Raw genomic sequence first — 25,136 nt, forward strand, 5'->3', positions numbered from 1 at the left:
ATAACATAAGATAGGCAGTCACAGTCCCCTTTATGATACATATTGATATTGGTTTTTCATTTTAAATTATTAATAAAACTAGGGAGTGATTAAATAATTTTTGTCTAAATTCTTATAAGATTTAAACACTGATTTGTGTTGGCCACTTTAAGTGTAACGTGTCTTATTACTTAACGATAACTGAATGTGGCACATAATATTAATAACATGTATAATTAGATAATAAATAATATATTCTAAGTAACCGGTAAACGATTTTCCTCATAAACAATGTGGTGGTTATTTACAGCTTGGGTTAAGGGATTTACTAACTTTGCCCCGAGCACTTTGTTAGGTCCGGATAAGAGGCAATAAAAGTGTCCAGTTTAAAGTATTACATCAAAGCTGTTAGACGCGCGTATGACATCATCAAAACTTTACAAAAGCACTCGTCTAATCGTAAATAAAAAAATTAGCAGACCGTGTATTTAAATTGAAAACTTGTAGTATTCTATTATATTAGTTTTATTTATACCTGAGAGAAACAACTTTACCTGCGGAAATTTCAACAGCACTCTACGTCTTTGGTGCCACTCTTGTTCATGTGAGTTGATCATTTTTATCTCTGTTTAGTGTCTGTTTTCAAACGTCGTGATTATCAACCTCAAACAACTACCTGTAGACTCCTAAATATTCTTTTCAAAAGGATTTACTTTGATAAATCTGATTAAAAAACTTGTCTTGAGCGACAGATGCCTAAGCTTAAAATGTGAGTGCGTTAAAGCTTTTGTTTTAAATCAAATAAATTATTGTAACTGCAATACAAACAAGCGAGTCTTCAAACAATTACACTTAAAAGTTTTTTTCAAAATTTAGGAAATCATTTCCACGAATTAAGTTTTATTTTTTATGTATATACAGCGTGACAAAACAGTCTGGAAACGGCTTAATATCTTTTTAACTAAATCCATTAGAAAAGTCAAACCTTTCACATCAACTTACATGTATAAAAACTACTTTTTCCAAGTATTTTCATGTTTTTACCTCTACCAGGGGACGACCCATGAGGAGTAGGTACATAATCTTCAATGTAAGCATAGGTTGATATGCACATCATTTTAAAGGTCTGGTCAAGTGGAGTTCATTGCCGGAAACCGCGTCTCAAAAGGTTCATCCGTTACAAAATGGCGGCTGTTAAAAGTTCTTGTAGAATATACCTTTATAGGCCTTAGTATTGGTAAATACTCGTATTAAACATTATCTTTGAGAGCTGAAATTGTATTTTAAAGTCAACTAGCTCATAGACTAAGTTTATTCAATCATCAAAATAAATTTAACCGGGTTTCAGATTTCCCGGCTAATTTTGACTATGAGTATAAGGCCTGTGCACTGTGCAGGTATATTTCGCAAGAACTTTGAAATGCCGCCATTTTGAAACGGATGAACCTTTTTTGACGCGGTTTCCGGCAATGAACTCCACTTGAACAGACCTTTAAAATGATGTGCATATCAACCTATGCTTACACTAAAGATTATGTACCTACTCCTCATGGGCCGTCCCCTGGTGAAGGTAAAAAAATGGTAATGCTTGCAAAAAGCAGTCTTCATACATATAAGTTGATGTGAAAGGTTTGACTTTTCTAACGAATTTAGCCAAAAAGATATGAAGCCGTTTCCAGACTTTTTTGTCACCCTGTATATACAGGGTGTCTCACGAGAGGTGTCTCACGAGAGGTGTCTCAAATCGATTACGGAAAAACGGCTTAACGTACAAGGATGAAATAAAATTATTCCCCGCTAAATCGACCCCAAGGAATAACGTAAAAATATTTTTAACTTTTTCCCAATACAGGGTGTGCCAAAAACTGAGGGTCACTAGCTCGAATCTCGGAATTTTCAAACGTAAACATATGTCATGTTATACACCATTTTAAAGGTATTTGATAGACAAACATTTTGGCGAAAACAGAAATTAGTTATCTTTTTCCGTTTCAAAATGGCGGCAGTTTTTATGGAAAAAATCTATATTTTTTTAATACTCTGTGTTTCCTATACCAATGCATTTATCCATTCTCCGGTTAAATTTTCTTACTCGTTATGAAATTAGCTTTACTTTAATATGCTACAAGTAACGGTTTTTTGAAATTATAAAAATTCCAAAAAAAAATTATTTTTGAAAATTTGCAAATGCTCATTTTTCAAAAATTTCAAATGGCAACATATGTCAAGTGGCACATCATTTTATAGGTTTTTTTAATTCCTAACAATTTTGTAATTTACACTTACTTCGTATCTCTTTTAGTTTTTGCGCAAATAACAAAAAACCTAATTTTCCTATATCAAATGCATGTTATTTGGGTTTGACGTGGTTTAACACTTCATCAAATTGGGCCTTTAGTGTTAAACCCAAATAACATGCATTTGATATAGGAAAATTAGGTTTTTTGTTATTTACGCAAAAACTAAAAGAGATACGAAGTAAGTGTAAATTACAAAGTGTTTAGGAATTAAAAAACCTATAAAATGATGTGCCACTTGACATATGTTGCTATTTGAAATTTTTGAAAAATGAGCATTTGCAAATTTTCAAAAATAAATTTTTTGGAATTTTTATAATTTCAAAAAACTTGTAGCATATCAAAGTAAAGCTAATTTCATAACGAGTAAGAAAATTATACCGGAGAATGGATAAATGCATTGGTATAGGAAACACAGAGTATTAAAAAAATATAGATTTTTTCCATAAAAACTGCCGCCATTTTGAAACGGAAAAAGATAACTAATTTCTGTTTTCGCTCAAATGTTTGTCTATCTAATACCTTTAAAATGATGTATAACATGGCATATGTTTACATTTGAAAATTCCAGGATTCGAACTAGTGACCCTCAGTTTTTGGCACACCCTGTTTTGGGAAAAAATTTAAAATTTTTTTACGTTATTCCTTGGGGTTGATTTAGCGGGAAATAATTTTATTTCATCCTTGTACGTTAAGCCGTTTTTCCGCATTCAATTTGAGACACCTCTCGTGAGACACCCTGTATATATCAAATCAAATAAAATAAAAATATCCTTGTTCATATAAAACAAGTACATGTAAATGAACATCTGAATAGTGTCAACTGCCAATTTAGCTATTTAAAATTAACATAATACTTAGTAATTTATATACTGTTTTATTTTATTACTTTTCTAACTAAGTTTTAAGTTTTTGTTTAAATTAAGAACTGTTTATGTAAACTTTTATTTCTTTTGGTCATTTTCTGAAAAAAAAACTTTCTCCTTTGTAAAACGGCTTCTTGAAGTAAAGTTCAAGTCTATGGTGAGGGGGTATGATTTCGTTATTTTTTCGTGTGTTATAATGGTGTATTTCTTGTTCTAAAATTATATTCTCATTATTGTTTTAGAATATCATAATAGTGTTAAAAATAAACTGTCCATATACTGTTTATATTTTTAGAATTTTAAAATTTTCCTGCATGATGTTTCTAGATGTAGGGTTTTTTAAATTAGTCTAATTGCTTTCTTTTGTTCTTTAAGTATTTTATTTAGATTTTCTTTTTTGGATGAGCCATACAGACTAATTCCAAATGAAAAGTGTGAATGCATGTATGAATAGTAAATACATTTAAGAGTTGATTTACTGCACATCCCTACCATTCTTCTTATATACTGCCAGAATTTATTTGAGCTAAAATGTTGTCTACATGCCTATTCCAATTCATGTTATTATCTATAGTTAGATCAAAAAATTTTGAGCTTGTGACAACCTCAATTGGGTTATTATTCACCAAAATCAAGGGTTCTTTTTTGATCCTCGATTGAGCTGTTTGAAGGAAATATAGTTAGTTTTCTCTATATTTAAGTGGAGGTCGTGGTTTACAAATGTTGCTGGGGTGGTCCCAGCAAAGATACCTGAGGCAATCCAAATTTTACTGGTTTTAATTCAGATTGATGATTTATAATTCTATTGTTTTTGGCCAAGTGAGTAATCTGAACAAAATTATATCTATTATTTAGGTATGAATTTAACCAATTCAAGGAATGAGGATCAAAGCCAACTAATTTTAATTTGGTAAGAAGAATTTCATAATCCGCAGGGTTAAAAGCCTTTGACAGGTCCATAAAACTTCTAACTCGTGGTTTACTAGCATCAATTGTATCTATCACTGATTCTAAAAAAATAAATACTAGCTGTTGTTACTGAAATTTTGGTTGATACTGAGTGTTTCATAAGTTAAACTATGTATGCGATCACTTAAGTAAAAACTCTTAAGGTTTACTAACTTAAACAATGTAGTAATTCTACACTGTTAGTCCACACGTCTTGGATACCGATTCATTTAAAGTGGTTTTTAACCGATTGATGTAGATTGTTAAATGCAATTTGTGCAATAGTTAGAGTAGTAAACAACCATCAAACAAACTTTTTAAAAGAATTACCATTGTTAAAATGGTTATTCATAATCATACCGGTATTAACTTGTGAATCACCACAAATAACAGTCATCAGTTTTATGTTTCTAATAATTGTCGCTCTAAAATCGAGCCCCGAGGTAACTGATGTCGGGTGGCATTTTATGTCGTTGGTGTGTTCCCCAGGGCCCCATACGACAAGCTCCTACCATTTTGATATTTTTCACATAGCTGCCTTAAGTATTAACCAACTTGTATTTATCGAACCCAAATACCAGATGTCTGGACTGTGCCATATTTTGGGTTTGCTTTAACATATGACGGTAACATGTTCGTCATATTTACATTTGCTAGCATATCTCTAGGAAATTCTGTATATGTAAATGTAAGTTCTGTGTATGCATAAATATTATTCTAAGTTCGACGATTTCATTGGAAGGATGTTATAACTATTGAAAAGTGTGTCAAATTGTAACTAGCTTTAAGACCTTTCTTGGTAAAATATTGGATAAATCCTTATTCAGTACTGTTATTACCATGGGCATTTATAGAAATTATCTTAATAAAACACAAAATTATAAAAAGGATATTAAAAGACTATGCTTATTAAAATTTTTTAATAATTTTTGCTATACTCAAGACAGATTAATAAACTAATAATATTACTTCAAAACTCAAGAAAATATAATTATTTAAATGTTACCTGTTATTATAATGAACTAGAGTTCTAAAAACTCTCTGATTAAAATTTACTAACGAAGAGTACCAAATTCAGTAACTATTAATAAAATGTAGGTTCTTCAAGGTAAAGTCTATAATTTACATCTTAAAAGCATAATTTCACTCATATACACAAATCTATAATTCGATCTTGAGGATTTTAAAATCAAAAACATCTAGTCCATAGTATTACTGTATTCAGTATTTTTATTTCCAATGTTTATAACACACCTAAGTATGCTTGAAACCTCTGTGAAGGTTTAAGCCGTTAGAGCTTCATAGTCTTAATCCGTGAATAAGCTACGTGAATCAAAAGGCAGGGATTAAAGGCTGAAGGTGTTTAGTGATTTTAGTAGGGTCAACTTGGCAAGGTTGACTTAGTGGATCGATTGATTCTTAAACTTGATCTAATGAAGCATTTACTTAACTCTAATCTTTCTTACTTGGCCCTAAAACCTAAATATGAGTATTTGGCTTTACAAAAACTTTATATACAAAACCTTTCCTTTAACTTATTAAAGTCTTAATAAGACCTTGTCAAAAGACTTTTCAAAAGAACGGTTAAGAAAATTAATACAGTTTGCAAACTGTAAATCCACGATTTTACTCAGAATAAAAAGGGAAATACTTGTAGTATACGAGTAAATATTAAACTACTATTAAACTAGCCTGTTTAATGTAGATCATTTAGGTCAACAACGTCATTGGTCTACCTTGAACAAAGCTACATAAAATTGAACTAGTTAGAACAAAAATAAAACTCCCTTATGACATAGGGGACTGCATACGCATAGGTAGTTTAGACTAAATAATTTAATATTCATATTCATAGTTGAAAGCATTTTTAAAACGCTAACTTAATTATTTGCTTTACTTTGCATTTAATGTATAGTTGAATCAACAGACAGGATATAAGTGACCTACGATAAAACATATATACAAGAAGCCGTTGACTAAACCGTTTACAGCCAAAAGTGTATGACACTTTTCACCGAACAAGTATGCAAGGCTTTTTCTAGCTTGTAATTTTGAATTATTGTAATATTTGCTTACACATTTACCTTGATATACAGACCTTGCTTGTTCAAATCAGATGACGAACAACCGAGTTATCAGTTTCTAAATTCGGTTAGACAATTTAAAAAGACTACCATACTGCTCTTAGGTCCTATTAAATTTCCAAACCGAATGTAGAAAAAACTGATAACTTGGGTGTGTGTCATCCAATTTTAACAAAGAAGGTATCATTTGATTTGGATTTAAATCCTCTCTCTTTTTTATTATAAAAATTGTCTTGAAATTAATGGTTTTTATGCAATTTGGCAATACAGATTTTTAATAGCTGTCATTTTAAAAAAACCTTTGAGATATTATTTTTTAAGTTCTTTTTTTACCATCGGAACTACACATTTATACCAATTTTGAAACTTCTATCTTAAAAAATGCTTAAAATATAAAATAGTTTTAAAAAATCACAAACAGGCCAACATACGTAAATCTAGGCATTTTAGACCCATACTTATATGGCATTTTATGTTTGTCTCAGCCCAAGGAACAAGTCCACAAATGTGTCCAAACAATTTGGAAACATCCTGCATAAATATAAATAAAATATAGAACAAAATAAATAATAATTCGATAAAATAACTTAAACTATGTCATTTAAGTATAGAATTACTATAAAAAACCTCGCTTTACAGTAAATATAACGAGGAAACACATTTCAAACATATGTACACGACTAAGCAACAGGAGGGTTAATGATGAAGACTCCGCACTCGGGTTAACAGATTACCTCAATTCCCGCCAAATTAACAAAGCGTTGATTTGGTGGGAATATAATTGACAGAGCACCTCTGCCTCTTGTGAGCTAACAAATATCCCACGTGAATATTATGTTCGGGTATTATCAAAATAGGACTCAGAGAATATTATTTCAGTTCTTCCATGTAACCATGTAGTTTTTGACATGATAACTACTAACTCTTTCACGTTTTAGTTAAGATTTTGACATTGTTTCAACACTACTCGATACGCAATAAACTAATTAAGTCAGCATCTGATAGATAAAATATCTATAAGCTCAAATAGTCATTAGGTGTGGTAGAAAAATAGTACAAACAGCTCTACAACAAGTATCCAACATATCTTAGTCTGAGTTTATGTCCAATATTAGTAGGAAATTAGGCGTGTCTCTCCATCACTATTTTGGTGCTATTATAAATGAAGATAAAACGCAAGTAGATAAAGTGATTCCACCGCTTTGGCGGGAGACTGTTGTTTACTCTTACAAGAAACAATTATAACAACGGCTTTGATCAGCAAATCGCATTGATCCGACGTGTGATGTAGGCATCCTTATATATAATACGTGAAGGCGATTTCTACAAAACACTACTCCTCCGTTAATAATGGACGGATTTTTACAAACGACGTGTCAAAATAAAGTATTTTTGTGTAGACGCCCCCTTTCACTAATTCCTGTAATAAAAATCTTTGGACTTTGCCCCACAGGCCATCAAAGTTGGAGTTTCTCCCATAAGATTAACATGGGGGAATCTAAATATTTAATTGGAATCTTTGTCCCCACTAATTTGAGAGAACGGCTGGGCGTAGAAACTTGGTAGAGGTGTCCAAAGAAAGGTATTGGTCTGTAGATGAGTTATCAAAAGAAAAACTAATCAAAATTCCCTAGGACTCTGCCCCAGAAGCCTTTAAATATCACTCCACAGAGTTGTTTACATTTTGGCCATGTGAATAATACTTTTTAATGAAACAGCTGTTCGTTTTTAAATTGTATTTCAAACCTGTACACAAGTTACTGAATTCTACCAAATAAGTATTTGCAATGTTATTTTCTGATTTTAAAATTGATTTTCTTCTTTATCATGTCATGTTTTGCAATATAACGTTCCATTACGAAATCAGTGGAAAATATTTCTTATTGAACTATCTTATATCTATTGTACGGCTTGGTGTCTGCCTTTTTCACCACTTTTGCCTACATTTTATCATATTATTCTACACATATAAAATATTTATGTAGAAATATCTGCTCTTATCGTGTCTAATAAAATCCAAACATAGAAACATTGTCTAAAATGGCACCCATGTTGACAAATTATTTGTACCTGCCTATATTGCGGACTTTTGGCGCTCTGGTTTGGTAACATTATTGAAAATAACATGACATTTTGGCTGTAAAAGATGGTATAAAGAGAAAATACTATTTAAGCAGCTACTGTCATGACAGAAAGGTCATATTCCTTTTAAACTATATCACATAATCCTTTATAAGATACATTGATTAACAATATGTTAACGTCAATATATATGTAACAGCCAATTTACAGTTTTTTTTCTTTTTGCTTTTTGGAAATGTCCCATTGCTATGTCATTTGCATTATTTGTTGCCTATGAAGCCGCACGACCATATAAACGAGGAAGTCCCTAACAGTACAAGAATAAAAGCCAACTTTAATTCAAGTATTCCACTAAACCTAACATTCCGTAGAGAGATTATATTGACAACTTTATGTTATTGATAAGGCTGAGACAACTAACTGACATCCCCCATGTCAAGGAATTCCAGCTTTAACAGTAACCCCACAATCAATAATTTCTCAATACTATGCTAGAGAGTTTCATTGGCACAGAAGTACGATATGAACTGACGCGACGTGACGAAGGAAAAATCAACCACGCTGTAACGGATATACCCCCCTTTGAAGTTACAATATGTCTTCCCAAAAAAAATTTTCTTTTCAAATAAAATCATATTACACTGATGAAATCACGAAAGTGTTTAACTACAAAAGATCCATCAATACGATTTTAATACTATTTAAACGTTCTTCCAAAGTAAGATATACCATTTAACATACTAATAATAACTCCGATGACGTACGGTATGGGGAATGTTTTATTCATAATGATCAACAAAATTTGGCAACTAACGCAATTAATATCATTATATTGTTTTTACACTTATTACTCTTTAAACAATGCTAAATGCTCAAAACATGTATATTTCACCAAATTTATCGCAGTTAGATGAATTAACGTAAGCCTTGAAAGTAACCGTCGATTTCGACGGGTTTCACCTAGTACTGTATATTTGGTGTAGTGGAAACAGAATTTAATTTTACAGATTTTCATTTTTAACAATTACAAAGTTCCGAAGGACACTATCTTGAAATTAGGACTAATATTTGTGATTATTCAATAAAAAAGTGCAAATAAAACTATCTCAGACCCAACCAAATAAAACTAAAGAATATCGAGATGTGAAGTGTTTTTGTAGTAATAAAATATTACTGGCATCCAGATGATTATACATGTATATCTACGAAATATGTTTGATGACTCATCCGTGTATTATTTAATCTAATTTAGTTCATAAATTTGCATTAAATATTTTTAGAAATCTATGAATGAAAATTGGATATGAAAAAAGCATGCACAACAAGTTCTTAATGCCTACGTAATGATAACACAGTGTGATATTGCAAAAGCAACAGATCGCACTTTTAAATCTGGTAAGGGTTTTTTTTAACGGGTAAAGTTACAGTAACGAACTAAGATATTCAACACTTAAAATTAATCAAAAAAAATTAAATAAGAGGTTAATTTAACTTGATTTCGTCGAATGATTCATATAGCTCATCTAAAAAGGTGGACATCGATCGTTTTGGTGAAAATGTAACCTTGTTCAAATCCTTGTCAAGGATATCAATATGTTTTCCATACTAAGGTCGTGAAAACATTAAACAAGCAAAAACGAACATTTAGCCAAACGGTGAATATTTGACTTTGTCCATAACAAAAACATAACAAAATAAAAAGGGAATACTTTAAAATTTGTATAGCAAAAAGTCTCAAATCCTTCTACTTAGAATAAAAGTTTCTAGACTTACCCATGATTCATAGCATGAGAAGCCACTATAACTGATGTAGGTATTTTATGTCGTTGGTGTGTTCCCCAGAGCCACATACGACAAGATCCTACCATTTTGATATTTTTCACGTGAAGCAACCTCAAGTATCAGCCAACTCCTATTTATCACGACAAGCTTCCTTTACGTTTTAGCTTTGTCTTGCTCGAACTTAATTATGAAGGTTACAAGGACATTTTGCAATTAGCTATGCAACGATACTGCAAAGAGCCTTCATCATAAGTAAGCGAATTATCACTTGATTTATCAAATATTTTCGGTACTTTTGTAGGCCACACCGATGAATCGAGACTTCCAAATAAGATTTTAATTATTTTAAAGATCAAAATCATCCTAACCTAACCTACAGCATACTCCACCCTTACGTTAGATTAGGTTATAATAATTACAACTAATAATAATAAATATTACGTGTGGTCGGTATAATACCATAGTACCTTTTTATCAAATACAGTTAAAACATCAAAGTATGAAAGGCAATTAAGACATCTGTCAATATTAATGTTAATATCACACAAGTTAAAGTTAAAGATTAATCAGGATATATTTTTTTAGTAATGGCTACATGTATTTTCCTTACGTATAATTTGAGAGATGCATGGGAAAGATGGCATTTGATGGCATAATTTGAGAGATGGCATAAGATGCATTCTAAATTTATCAGTTTGAATATTATGGCAACCAACTGGCGTAGATATCATGGACCTGTTTGAATATATATTACCAATTCTACGAGGAACTCTTTTGGATTTTAGATGTAAATGCCTGTGTGACTGTCTACTTGCACTCGTGACCTCGAGGTCGGATTTCAAGGTTGTAAATTTGATAATTAAAGAGATACGTATCCCATGTTTTTGTGAGAAATGTCGACTTTGGAAAGTACTTTTAATGAGATTTCGTGTATTATTCCATTTTTTTATAATTCAAATTTAAATATGTGGGTAAACATTTTAATTTGTAGCTTTGATTAGCTACACAAATAGCTATGTTTTGTCGGTAGAAAAAATATTTTCATATGCATACCAAAACGATAAAATAATGAATTATGTTGACGATGATCAGACATTGATTTTTACGGGAGAGTAGTTTATTTTTAGCTACTTGCAAATACATAATTCTACGTATATAGTAGGTATTCTTCCTGATTAATCTATAACTTGTCTGACATACACATTAATATTGACAGGTATATTAACACTATTCTCTTAAACGCTATCTCACTGTTTGTAAGTGTACAAATATTGTTGCAGATATATGTTTGAAGATAAAATAAAAAATAAAAATAGATGAACAGTGTACATAATTTCCCACATATGGACAGTTAATTTGTCGTTGATAACATAATAAAGAATACCGAACGACATTACGAAAGTATAATTTGAAATTACCTTCCTAGTCCTTTTTATTCGTTAGGGCACGTAATATTCGATCCAACTTAACGTCCTGAAATCTAATTAATTAGTAACTATTGGTAGCAATTGGTAACTAACCAAGTGCAATTAAAGATGGTAGTTTAAACGGAAAGTTTTAGAAGCCTCATTGGTTAGTTATTTTTTGCCAAGTTTAATCTTATAATACAAATTAAGTGTTTCCAAAATTCTGAAACCAACACGAATTTGTTTAACACTAACCTTGACTTAAAGGATCAAAGAGCTAAGGTTTAGAACTTGCTTCAAACAAAGTTTAACTTTTAAACACCAACTTTCACCACTAATGTTTCACAACTGATTTTGACTTAGGTTCAAGAATTAGGTTTCATGGATCTTGAATATTAAACATAAAAAATTACTTCATCTTCATATATTTTAATTTTGTTGTGTTTCTTTTAATTTAATTTAAATAACATGCTTATCAATCGTAACTGACAACACAGTTACATACACCATTGACTACTTTCTTCTTTGTGTTTCTAAATTCAAATACCCCCGCCGCAGCAAACCTGCCGACTAAGCGAATTTCCATTTGTCCGAATTGATTTTCAGTTAAATATATTTTAATAACATTAGGTTTAACGAGTACCTAGGTTTGCTGCTACAAGGAAACTAATAAAGTGTGTTTTTGAGTAAAATATTGATAGCTTAGTACAAAATAAATAAATTTGCCAAGTTTGATCGAAATATATCCATAAACAAGCAAACTACAACATTTGACAATATTCTCCATAACAATAACATGGGAATTTTAAATTTAGAATTTTTTCAATTTTCTCTGTTACTAATAATCGAACAAAAATACTTTTATATACTAAATTATTTGTTTTTTTAAGCTCTTTAAAAAGGTCTAAAGAGAAATCGGGAAATTTTGTGTTTTGAGGGTCAAAAGTGAGAAAAACCAATTTTTACCCCATAAAACCCCCCGTAAAGCCCCGTTCCCATGGTCCGATCGTGCTGGTTCGCGAACTCATTCAAGTTTATCCCGCTTTACACCTTTAAACCAAATTTCATCAAAATCGGACAAAAATTACTCAAGTTATCGTGTTCACGGACGTATATATATATATATATATATATATAAGTCTATATATATATACATATATAAAAATTTGAACGAATGGTGTTTTTGGCCTCTGGGGACATCAAAATGAAAAAGTAAATCGGTCCCGGGTCTAGGTCTTACCGTGCCTCCTACGGTAATAGCTATAGGGAAATTCGCTAAAACGAAGTAAAGCGTTTTAAAAGTATATTTTTTTAGAAACCAAGTATTACATTAAAACCATAAATGTAAGTATTCATTCAAAGTTTATTATTTTATATTCCTAAGCCCATCCAAAATCAACATTCATGACGAAATTGATTAACTCCATTAAAAGTTAAATTGTGCCTACTCACAACCTAAAACAAAGATGTTAGGAGATCGTGACAAGGATTTTTTAAATTCTTTAGAGACTGAATAAACACAGAAAGGTTTAATTTTGTATACATCCAACATCGATTTATTGTCAACTCAACAGTGCAATCAAGATTCAGGAAAAATGATTTGTGCTTAACATTGTAAATTAACCGCCTTACAGTTACCTACAATTAATAATATTAAATGCAAAATTAGTAATCTATCTGGATATTATTGATCGTAAAGCAGAAATAAAAAGCGTGCTTTGAGTCTTAAAGCATGGTTTAATTTTTTATTTAAGAATGTAATATTTCTTAAAAAAACTTCGCCAACTTTATTCTTTTTTTATATTGTTCCTTTATGTGAATTGTTTTTGTTTCAAATATGTAAGGTATTTAATGTAAAAGAAACTAAAATATGTGTATAATGTGAAATTAGTTAAAATAGTTTGTAAACAAGAATGTTTGAATAAACAAGATGTCGTTTTTGCTGCTTCCCAGAAGTCTTTAACAAAGTGCTCTGAATTAAGTTCGTAAATCTTTTAACCCAGTTTGTAAATAGTCCGTCATTGTTCAAGACTACTGTTTAGCTTTACAAAGAAACTCTTTTCTAATCCAATGTTTTTTAAGTCCACACGAACAAATGATAAAATAAAAAAAATCTCAACAATTCAACTGAGGGATCAGCTGTTTAGTTACAATTCGTATCACAAAAGATTATAAAGAAGGTTGGTCAGCATCACTAAAATCTTTGAAAGCAAACTCTAGCAATAAACCAAAGCGAAGTCCTAATACAAATTACCTTTTTATTTACTATTCGTCTCCCCGGTAGGCCATAAGCTTTAAAATGACACCTCAATCGTAAAAATCGGTTAAGTATGACGGGCGAAAAAGGGATGTTACAGGGAACCCCCCCCCCCCCCCCCCGTGATTCACAATAGGCGAGTACTCTCAATGAAGAAAATATGGCTTTAAGGCTGCAGTAGTGTATAAAATAGGTACTTATCCGTTGTCACTCCTAGAAACGCAATACAGTTGTACTACATTTTAATAGTTTAGTAACTTTTAACATTCACATTTTTAAATCAGGCTAACTTTGTACCGTTGATTAGGGAAACATGGTAACAGATAGTTAATTGATTTTAGAATACAATAATCAACAAATAGGTAAAATTCAGTTTTATGATATTATTTTTGGTTGAACTAAAGGAGCGGTACAGGAAAATACAACCACTCCCTTTTCTCGACACAGGGCGATTAATTGAAGGCTCACCTATATTTATAAATAATACAAATGCAATACTATTTACCCTATAGCTTTTATCATGCAATTTTAACTAGAAGGAGTTATATCTATACTTCTGGAACTTTGGTTAAACGCTCGATATCCATATTTTAAAATGTCTATAAAATGGAATTAAATATTAGTTTTCAATATTTTATCTTGGTTTTGTTTAATTTTTGTATAGTCATCACAAAACCTACACGTACGTTCGTATTCCATCTTTAATTGACATCTTAATTTTGGATACTTTTTAAACTCTGATCTTGAAGTTTCAAATACCAGTTTTTACTTAACGAAAAGAAAAAAAAATAACATATATCTCCTTTAAAAATTCCACTCAAAATAATTGTATATTAAAACAAAAGTAGGCTGCTCAAAACACACAGTTACAATCTAGCTGTTAGAAACGATATAAGCAATATTGTGCCTTATCAATAGATCTAACAAATATTGAAGAAAGAATATTTATACTATCTAAAATTGGATATGACCAATATAGTGTGTATAAGTAATAATGTGAGCTAGGATTTATTTTTAAATGAAAATTAAATAAAAAATACCCCCGCCACAGCAAACCTGCAGACTAAGCGAATTTCAACTTGTCTGATTACATTTTTATTAAAATATTCCCATAAATAAAACATAAGTTATATATTTCCAATTTAAAAACATTAGATTTAACGAGTGCATAGGTTTGCTGCTACGGGGAAGGTTAAAGTGTTTTTTGACAATATGTCAATAGTATAGGATGAAATAAATAATTTGCCAAATTTTATCAACATTATATCCATAATTAAAATATTCCCATAAATAAAACATAAGTTATATATTTCCAATTTAAATAACATTAGATTTAACGAGTGCTTAGGTTTGCTGCTACGGGGAAGGTAAAAGTGTTTTTTGACAATATGTCAATAGTATAGGATGAAATAAATAAATTTGCCAAATTTTATCAACATTATATCCATAAACTAGTAAATGACAACAGTTTTCATTTTCTCCATAAGAATAACATGGGAATTTTAAATTACACTTTTATTGAATTTTCTCCGTGACTGTTAGGCATACAACAGCGCTTCAATATACTAAATTATTTCTTTTTTTAATCTCTACAAAATGGTTGAGAAAGAAAATACAAAATGTTTTGTTTTTAGGTAAAAAAATGGGAAAAACCCATTTTTACCCCATAAAACCCCCCATAAACCCCTGTTCCCATGGTCCGATTATGCTAGTTCGCGAACTCGTTCGAATAAACGTACGTTCACACGTTTGTACCAAATTTCATCAAAATCGGATCATTTTTGCTCGAGTTATCGCACTAACGGACACATATATAAATATATATATATATATACAGGGTGTTTCAAAAAGAATCATCCGATTTCGTAGGTTTACAATTTGAAAACTAATAATCATACGGACATGAGGTTAATTTTATATTAAAGAGTAAATAATAAAGTTTTTTACATACCATTTACAGGTGCTCAATATGGTCTCCTTTAGATGTACAGCATATGTGCAACTTGTAATACAAATTTACTAAGGTAGAAAAAAGTTGTGAAAAATAATAAAAAATTTGAAAACAAATGCAAATTTTTGAAAGTAGGGCGTTTTTCTGGGGTGAAATGGTGTGATTTTTGGAAAACGCCTAAGAGTGTCTTGTAGAAAATTTAATTTCTGACCGTGAATATTCTTTCAAATCTTCGCTAGCTCTTACCGCGTTCTAGCTATAGCCGTTTAAAAAAACTGTGTTTTTCTTTTTCAGATGTCTACCATTTTGAATTTTTTTTGGGGGGGGGGTTAAAATTTGAAAATGGGACTTTTTGATATTTTCCGTGAAACTTGAGAATTTCCTCTTTCCAACAGTACAATGTTCGATCAAATCGGATTCATAGATGAGAAGCTATGATTTTTCAAAATCGGATGATTCTTTTTGAAACACCCTGTATATATACCTGTATATATATGAATTTGAACGGATGGTGTTTTTGGCCTCTGGGGACCTCAAAACGAAAAAGTAAATCGGTCCCTGGTCTAGGTCCTACCATGAGACCTACGGTAATAGCTTATTCCCTATATGGGAAATTCGCTAAAATCTATCCTTTCATTTATCTTATCTAATATCTAGTACATCTAATGCTATTTATATATGACAACTACAATTGAAAAACAAATAACATATAATATGACAAACAAAACAAATAGGTTTTTTAAAACATCAATGACTAAAAAATATAATTATAAAAATACATGTTATTGTATTTAAAACTCTATAATAAAACTCTAAAGTAATAGTGCAAAAATTAGGTCTCTCAAATAATCAATTACACAATTCAGAACCAATATAATACCAAACTTACCGCATAGTTGTGCAAAACATTATATTTAATTTGCTTAGATCAGCTATCTGAAATTGTAAAATAAGTATTTGACAACAATTACAATTTCAACGTAAAGGTAAACATTGTGTTTCCTCAACCTGTCATGGAGACCAATCAATATTCGCTTTTGAAGCATGCAGACATGCACGGGGCAAACCCGAGGGGTACCTAGGAACGTGAATAGGCCTACTACATTCCTAGATGTATGGTTCTATCTTTGTTTTATGTACTTAATTTTGACGATATCAGTTTAGTATCTTAGTCTTGAAAGCCTAAATACACCTGTTGACAGACAGACACTACCTAATTTGTTTAATATTATAGATGGATAAAGATTAATAGATTGCATAAAGATATATAATTTTTTTGGAAACCAAACTTTAGAAAATTATAAATTAATTTAACAAACTCGTAAAAGAAGCCTTTACGCAATTTAATATTTACACAGTACACCACTATTTCGCGTTTGTGTATGAAATAATAGAAAGTATAAATCGCAGTTTAGTAGTATTGACACTATTATATAAATGTATGGTGTTAAACTGTGTTGAAGCTATGATGCTAGTTTTGATGGAGGAATCTAAGTAGAGTTTAATCATGGACAACAAGTAAATTACTTTAGATATCTGGTGAGCCATCGAGCACATGATGCTTGCTAGATAGATAACAGCTAGGCGTGTTAGTTAATTGCTTCTGGAGTATAATTGTATCACCTCACTTATCATCTGTGTGGAGACAAGATATTAAACTTTGTTAAGTACATAGAAATATTGCATACCAATTTACTCTCCCCATTGTTTTGGTTCCGAATGTTTAATATACATTTTTTAAGATACAATTGTTGGTTTTAATACAGTATACCCGTACAAAGAAAATGAGAAATCGATCTGCGTGTGACCCTACAGTAATTGCCAGCTGGTTATTTTTTTAAAATTATTTAAACATGCCTTGCAATTCGGCTGTTTAATTGTTCATTATACTATATCGTACTTATCAATTATTACATTCCAGGAGTAAAATAAATTGATAGATTAATATTACATGATTGAATTTTATATATTTTAAACAACTAGTTCGAATTTCACATTAAATGGATTACACCACAACTTAACACTGTAATGTTATAATGCTTTTAGCAGGCAGGGTCGCAAGCGTCTTTTGAACTTTAGCTGAACATCCCTAACAGTTCATTTACGACACGATTAATTAGTGAGACGTGTTTCCTTACACTAACAACATTTTTTTAATGTTTTAACTTCGTCAACTGAAAATAATGTTAATATGAAGGTGTAGGCTAATTTATGTCCCACTTAGCCCTGCACATTTCCAGGGGTTATATAGTTGGATGAAATACAAATCTAATGTTTTAGGTATAAATAAATGTGTCAAATGATGTATTATAGATTATAAATTAATAGTTTTACGTGGCAAAAAGACAATTATCGAACTCAATTATAATGTAGGTTGTAATCACTAGTAATATTTTAAGTATTCCAATAGACGATTTTAAGTTTATAGGAAATGGTTGCCTTATGTTAACCATCAATATTTCCGAAATGTTATGTTAAAAGATATAGGTTTTACAGAAACAGAATTGGTATTTTTTACTAGAGTCGGGATCACATACGTTCGTGCGAAAAGAGGATTTAGCAATGACCCCTGATCTATCATATAAAGATTGCTGTGATAGCAGTGTTGAAACATCGTGTATTACTTATACAGAACCATAACTAATCAAATGTGTTTTTTTTATATAATACGAAGTAAAGATCAACCAAAAGAAAGACTTTCAGGTTTTATGAATTAAAATTGCTGTAATTGTATTATTTAAAACGGACACTAAGATCGACTACCAAGTTAGGTTTCTAGTTAAAATGCTACAAGTTAGTAGTTGGATGGAAAATTGATATGTTTACAACATTTTATCCATTTAAATAGGAAATAGCGAATTATTTATATAATACTAGCTGCTGTTTCGCAGAACACTAACTTTACACAAACTAAGTAGACTGTGAAACACTCTAATAGTTAGATCTAATAACATTTGACTTATCGTTGATAATATGATGTAAATTTGAATGGATAATTTTATGAACAAACTAGTTACCGTCTAACAATACGAGAACTCTGTTTAAATACATTGCAATCGACGTTGACTTATTCATATAAATCCTACACACGTGTTTATACAATGTGTGTATGTAATGTGGATAAATTACCAATTCATTCGTATTATTTAATCAATTAAATTATATATGCTTGATGTTATATCAGTTGTTAGTCAAACCCTGGATAATATTGGACTAATAACAACAAATTGGAGTTGGTTGTTGGCTTTAGTTTAGTTAAAATAAATTGAAACTATCCTTTTTTTTATGAATATATATAATAAATATCTTACCATATGAATTGACGTACCATTTCATCATGGCAAAATATAGTAGGAATAAATTAATCACACGCTCTATAAATATCATCTTTATCAAAATGTTTGTGTCAAATGCTAAATGTTCGCAGCTGTTAGGTTTACTAAAATAGTACTAAAGTAAAATCTAATTTAAATACTTGGTCGGCTGCTTAATGTGTTAACAGTTAAAAATAAAACATAAACTCTAAATCATTATTATGGCTCTAAATTCTATTCTTTTCCAAATGATCTATCCTCTAAAAGAAAACAATTCGACAAATGGTTGATTTAGAATCTTTGAAAATTTTAATTTTCCGTTTAGTCCAAGCAGAGTCAACGGTTATATTCAATATAAACATATAGGTTTAAGAAAACGTAAATATAATTTCAGAGGCACAAACGATAAAAAGTCGTGTAATGTTTTGACGTTAGTTTACACTACAGTTTGTTTTGTTAAGTTTGATTTTTATATACTCATACTACAAATGCTACTAAAATAAAATTATATTTTTATGACTACGTCATTTGTTCATTGAGGTAACAAGGTATTTAGGAACAAACATGAATGCCCAAGGTAGTACGATAATACAATAAAGAAAAATTGCTGAGTTCTTTTACTTTACCTAGGTATTTTGATTATTTAATCTATTGACAAAACTACGTTTCATCAATATCTTAACTAATACACCATACATTCAATAGATACTTAAATAAGGTTTTTCACGTATGCATTTACCTGGATTTCTATTACTGCTCCTTACTACCAGAGAGACTTGGCAAGCTATGAATGTATTGTTACGTTTCGAAATTAAACGTCTGCCACAGCGTTTGATCTCAGTTTCTGATTACATTTTACCATTTATCTCTCATTAAACCTTGTTGTTTTACTCATAGGGATGATTATATTTTATGCTTTAGTCACTGAATTCATTAAAATTGTAATACGATAGGCCCATGTTAAATTTAACTTTGAGGTTGATACTCTATGTATATTTCCATTTATTTAGTTTTCAAAAGATTAATGGAAACGATTATTCAACGTAAAATCGAACCAAGCAAATTTTTTTTGTTCACTACCGAAGATTATTCATGCTAATTGATAGTTAACATTAAAAGGGCTAGTTGCACAGTTAATTTGAAATTATTAATATTTTTAGAAAACTTTAAACACTTATTTAATATCGCCCGTAAACCTTTTAAATTATTAGTAGTTTATTTTAACCATACTGATGGTTAAGTGTAAATAATAGAAAACTGGAGTTTCAAAATTCCTCGAACACATTCTTGTTACTCACGACGAGCTCTTAACATCTTATAACTGCTAATATGTAGTAAAGGTAGAATAAATTAGTTGTTATAAAAAAAATAATTATCAATTTCCAATTAGATTATATTACTCTTATCAAATATCACTACTCCCAAGAAAATATTTTACACTTGTAAATATGTTGATAATGTTTTTAGCCTCAACACTGTAGTTTGATAGTAATTGGCTGGTAATATAATTGCCTCAACAAGCTTCCGTTCTCTTTTTCCATTACTCGATACCTCAATTAATATTGATTAATATTAATTATTATATTAATTAATATTGATTAATATTGTGTTATAATGACAACAAATTATAATTTGTTATCCTTGCAGATAAGTATAAGAATATTTAATATCACATTATTTGGATTAAATAAGTCTAAACAGTTTCCTTTTAAGCAGTTAATACATTTGTAAAATATCCATTAAACATATAAACACGAAAACTACAGTTGAATCATAAAATAAAATATTCCAATCATTGTAAGTCATTAAAAGAGGATTTCTGCTGTGTGGTCAACGTCATATAATAAGGGTAATCTTTTACACTGTCTAAGCAACGTTTTTAAGTCAATGTATTGCTGTGGATGCAGTTTAATTTAATTGTTTTATCTCAACGCGAATTCTATTACAAATCGATGCCTGTGTATATGTGATATAATACTGTATAATATAATATGTAATCAGTAATATTGCAGTGAATTTCTATTACAATGAGTTTTCACGTCCCTAACTTATTACATACTATCCTGTATAACTATTACGTCATATTTACTTCCTGAATCAAAATTGCATTATCTCGCGTTAATAAAGGTATTTAACATCCCAAATCCTCTGAGGGTTCTGAACAGGTTTTAAACAATGCCTTTGAGCTCTGCCAAATCAATTATAATATGAAATAAGTAAGTGTTAATTCCTAAATAAATAACAATAAATAAATAAATAATAATAATGAGCACTTGGTCATAGTTTGTAAAATATTTATAAAATATTTAAATACAATCATGCACATTCACATAAGTCAAAACTTCAACTCTTAAAATAAATAGTGCTGTATACAAAGAGACGTTTTAGGTTCCAGTAAACATATTTTATCCTTTGTACAATATTATTGTTAAATAAAAGTTTGTACTAGTGTAACAATTCCTCACAGAAATCCACAATTCAGAAAGTCAGCTAAGCGGTTTATCTTATCTGCCGCAAACCGAACGGATTGCAACATGTTTATACATATTTTGAAAATTACATCTATTAATTCTTAGGTTGTTACATATGTCAACAATTTACCCAAGCAATTCCATTAAGAAGTTAATAATTTTTAATTATGTCAAACACTCCCAATTTTCCTTAATTTCAACGTCATTTTTAAGAAGGGTTTTCTTATTAAAGTCAAACTGATCGTGTGGCTTTCAAGCAATAAGCGTATTTAGATTAAAGTAGATTAACCCCATTCCTCACTAAGATGCTGACGTTTATTGGTTATAATAATTAATATTTTTGAGACCTATTGGTATACCAGATAAGTAGCCTGTTTGGCTCAGTAACCATTTTAATAAGTCAATCTTAGCTTAATAAAGTGTAAGGATGTATCTAGAATACTAGGAATATTTAAGTTGCATTATTAACATTAATACAATAATTTCTCTTATAAAGAAAAATTAGTTCTAACAATTGCTTTACTCCCTGAATACATTTTAAGTGGTAATTTTGAGCCATATAACGGAAAACACCAAAGTTTTAACACAATATACAAAAAATGTAAACATTACTATCTATATATGTTTTAATTACTTATATTTATTGTAGTTTTATGATATTATGTATTTATTACATTAAAAACCATTATTTACAGGAAGCTATTAATTTTTTCATAAAGCTCAATTATTAATACCAAAGAAGTATTGAAAGTTGCGTTGTAGCAGTAAGTTATTAAACAACATTAACAGCGCGTACTACAAGTTAAATAAACAAGAAAGTTCATGAAGATGCAGTTGACATTGAGACTTTGTTTTTCACTTTCGCTTCCTATTTTCTTTCACACCTTTTGCCGTGAGAGTTGCTAACAAACGCACTTTAAAAGTTTCCTCTTATAAAACAAGTATTTTCCTCTGTTTAAAAACAATACAGAGTAATTTTTATTTTTAATATATTCTTTTAAACATTTATTTATACCAATCTTAACAGAGCAATCTTAACGCATTAAGCTTTTACATTTTGTGTAAAATAAATTAAAAAAACCTGGCTCTATAATGTGATTATGTGGTGATGTGATGATTATTCTATTGCCATTCTTGAGCGCATAACACAGTAATCATATTAAACACATCTCTAAAAGGTTAGCTGAGTACATGCAGTTAATCTATTAAAATAATTTGGCTTTTCATTTACTTATAAATATAAATTGTGTCCAATAAAATCGATTTGCATAGTTTTGAGCAACTTTTGATAAGTCCTAAGTTTTGAGATATTGTCTATTTGTTTACGTCTCTTGGGCGAGAGAGAATCATATCCCTCGAAGTCTGTCAAATAAAACAGTTTCTCCAGAGACCCGGTGTCGATATAACCCACTTGTTTATCTCTCAATCCACAAGGTAGGGGTTTAAGCGAACCATTTAGGTGGTAGGTTCTGGACTGGAAATTTAATTTTGTCTAATAAATAAGCCAGTACTAAATTGTTAGTGGCACAACCCTGTTTGTTTTTTTAATGGGTTCTCAATAAAAACAAAAGGAATCTAAACATACTAATTTAAAACAAACACTACAGATGGTTTGAAAGTAAACATAACCTCTACTTCTATTTAATATTTTTTTGCGTAGTTTACCTACTTAAAGTTTTCTCTGACCCAAACAATCTTTTATGAAATTAGTAAAATTTTAATTTCAACATTCAGCGTGTATTTTAAGGTGCCCTTACCATTTAATTTATGGTATTCCTTGCTCGCTGATGATATATCTATTGTAAATCACTGTTATTTAGAGTACATAGTAAGTAAATATATATATATATTAAAGAAATCATACTAGCTCAGTAACCTGAAATTATTATTATTTTTTTTTTATTAAAATGAAAAAAAAAATTTCAGGGTACTGAGTAAGTATGATTTCTTTAATATTTATAATAGTTGCCCTTTATCCAAACAATTGTATATATATATATATCTTATAGTTTATCTAAAACACATTTTTACTTAAAATAAAAATTAAACATTAAAAGCTCGAGGAGTATGGAGTGTGCAAAGAACAAAGCAAACTTATCCGCCTTTGTTGTTAGAGGTATGATTAGTACTTATCAGAAACACCGACGGATAAACATAGATAATTCATAACAATAGCTCAAGTGTCATCTTATAAACACGTGCATTGTTTATTATTGCAATGTTAAAAAATTTCAGCTTTAATTTATCTTTAAATTTATTCATAATTTGCCTCAAGGATTGTTTAAATGCATATTATATTTAAAGAATCAATCTTTTTGTTTCCTACCTAAAATGGCAATTTTAAGAAAGGTATAAAGAGCTATTGGATTTTATGGCATATAATCTTTGTCATTTCCTGAAGATTAAGTGTTGGTTTACATTTAAGAGGTAAGTCATAAATCTGAAGGAAATGAATGTATTAATCCTTCTAGAAAAACATGAAATAATGTTTGTGATTTATAATATTTATTTTAGCTTATCAATAGTCAAATGTAGATAAATGTTTATAGTATTACAGTACATTACTACGGTAACGACAACATGATTATAAGATGGTAAAATAAGCATCAACATTCGTATGACTTATGCTGTTCGTATAACAGGAACAACAACAATTGTTTAGATTGATTATCATTCCATTTGAGCGGCGTTAGACTTCAAGAAGCTGGTTGTTATGATATATGAGCGACTTCAAACATATATCTGTGGTACACATGTACATGCTTTCCACCACACCTATGTATTTTCATATGGTAGGCTGTAACTTAAAATACTCCCGCCACAGCAAACCTGCAGACAAAGCGAATTTATATTTACCTGATTGGATTTAAACTCAAATATCTCCTTCAAAATGGTAAATTTATTTCCTATGTGCATGCCATTAGGTTTAATGAATACTTAGGTTTGTTGCTACAAGTAATGTAATGGTTTGTGTTGTTTAGTTATCTACTAAAAGCTTTCTATAAATAACAAAAATTTGTCAATTTTGATTTAAAGGTATTTAACAAGCGATCTACGAAAGTTTAATTATCGTCCATAAGAATTACATAGTAACCATTAGGAACAGTAACCATACAACGCTTTAATATTATTAATAATTTGTTTTTTATGCTTTGTTTAAGTAACTTATAAGATCATGGGACTACACTTTGTTAATAAGATAGTGTGGTGAAAGAAACTACAAGAGAAATGTTTGCTCTATTCAACTAGGATCATTTTTATTCCCTAACTTGCTACAGGTTTACATGGGAAATGGCCTGTACTTAAATTAATTTTCAAAGACTTTAAGCATCTAAATTAAAGGTTTTATCCGGGAAGTTATCTGCACTACGAAGTTTATATAACTTAAACTCCAAGTGGTAATTTATCGTGGACGCACATTTCGTCAATCGCCAATGTAATTGAAGCAGGCAATGTCACTCTTGTGATAACGCCATGCCGTGGTTCCTTACTAACAACGACGTAGTCTCCCCTGTTAGAAATAGCCTAAAGCAGAACAAGTCGGTGCAAGCTACGTTCTATCCATTGGGTAACTTCTCTCTCTAAAAATAGTTTATTCGTTTGCTGATATTTTTCTATCGAGTGTAAAGTGTGGTGATTATAATTTCCTTAAGCTTACAGTCAACAAACAAAATACACCTAAGTGTTTGGGCTTGTAAC

General features: G+C 30.2%; 1 protein-coding gene across 1 annotated transcript in view; it reads left to right on the forward strand.

Annotated features, from left to right (window-relative positions):
* The window catches only part of LOC128986362 (nitric oxide synthase, salivary gland), a 126,414-nt gene that overhangs the window by 11,255 nt on the left and 90,023 nt on the right, over positions 1–25,136 (forward strand). The gene's annotated exons all lie outside the window — the stretch shown is intronic.

The sequence above is a fragment of the Macrosteles quadrilineatus genome, unplaced genomic scaffold (genome assembly GCF_028750875.1).
Source record: "Macrosteles quadrilineatus isolate MER2022 unplaced genomic scaffold, UCM_ALF_1.0 Scaffold_2__2_contigs__length_208266976, whole genome shotgun sequence".
Classification (NCBI taxonomy): domain Eukaryota; kingdom Metazoa; phylum Arthropoda; class Insecta; order Hemiptera; family Cicadellidae; genus Macrosteles; species Macrosteles quadrilineatus.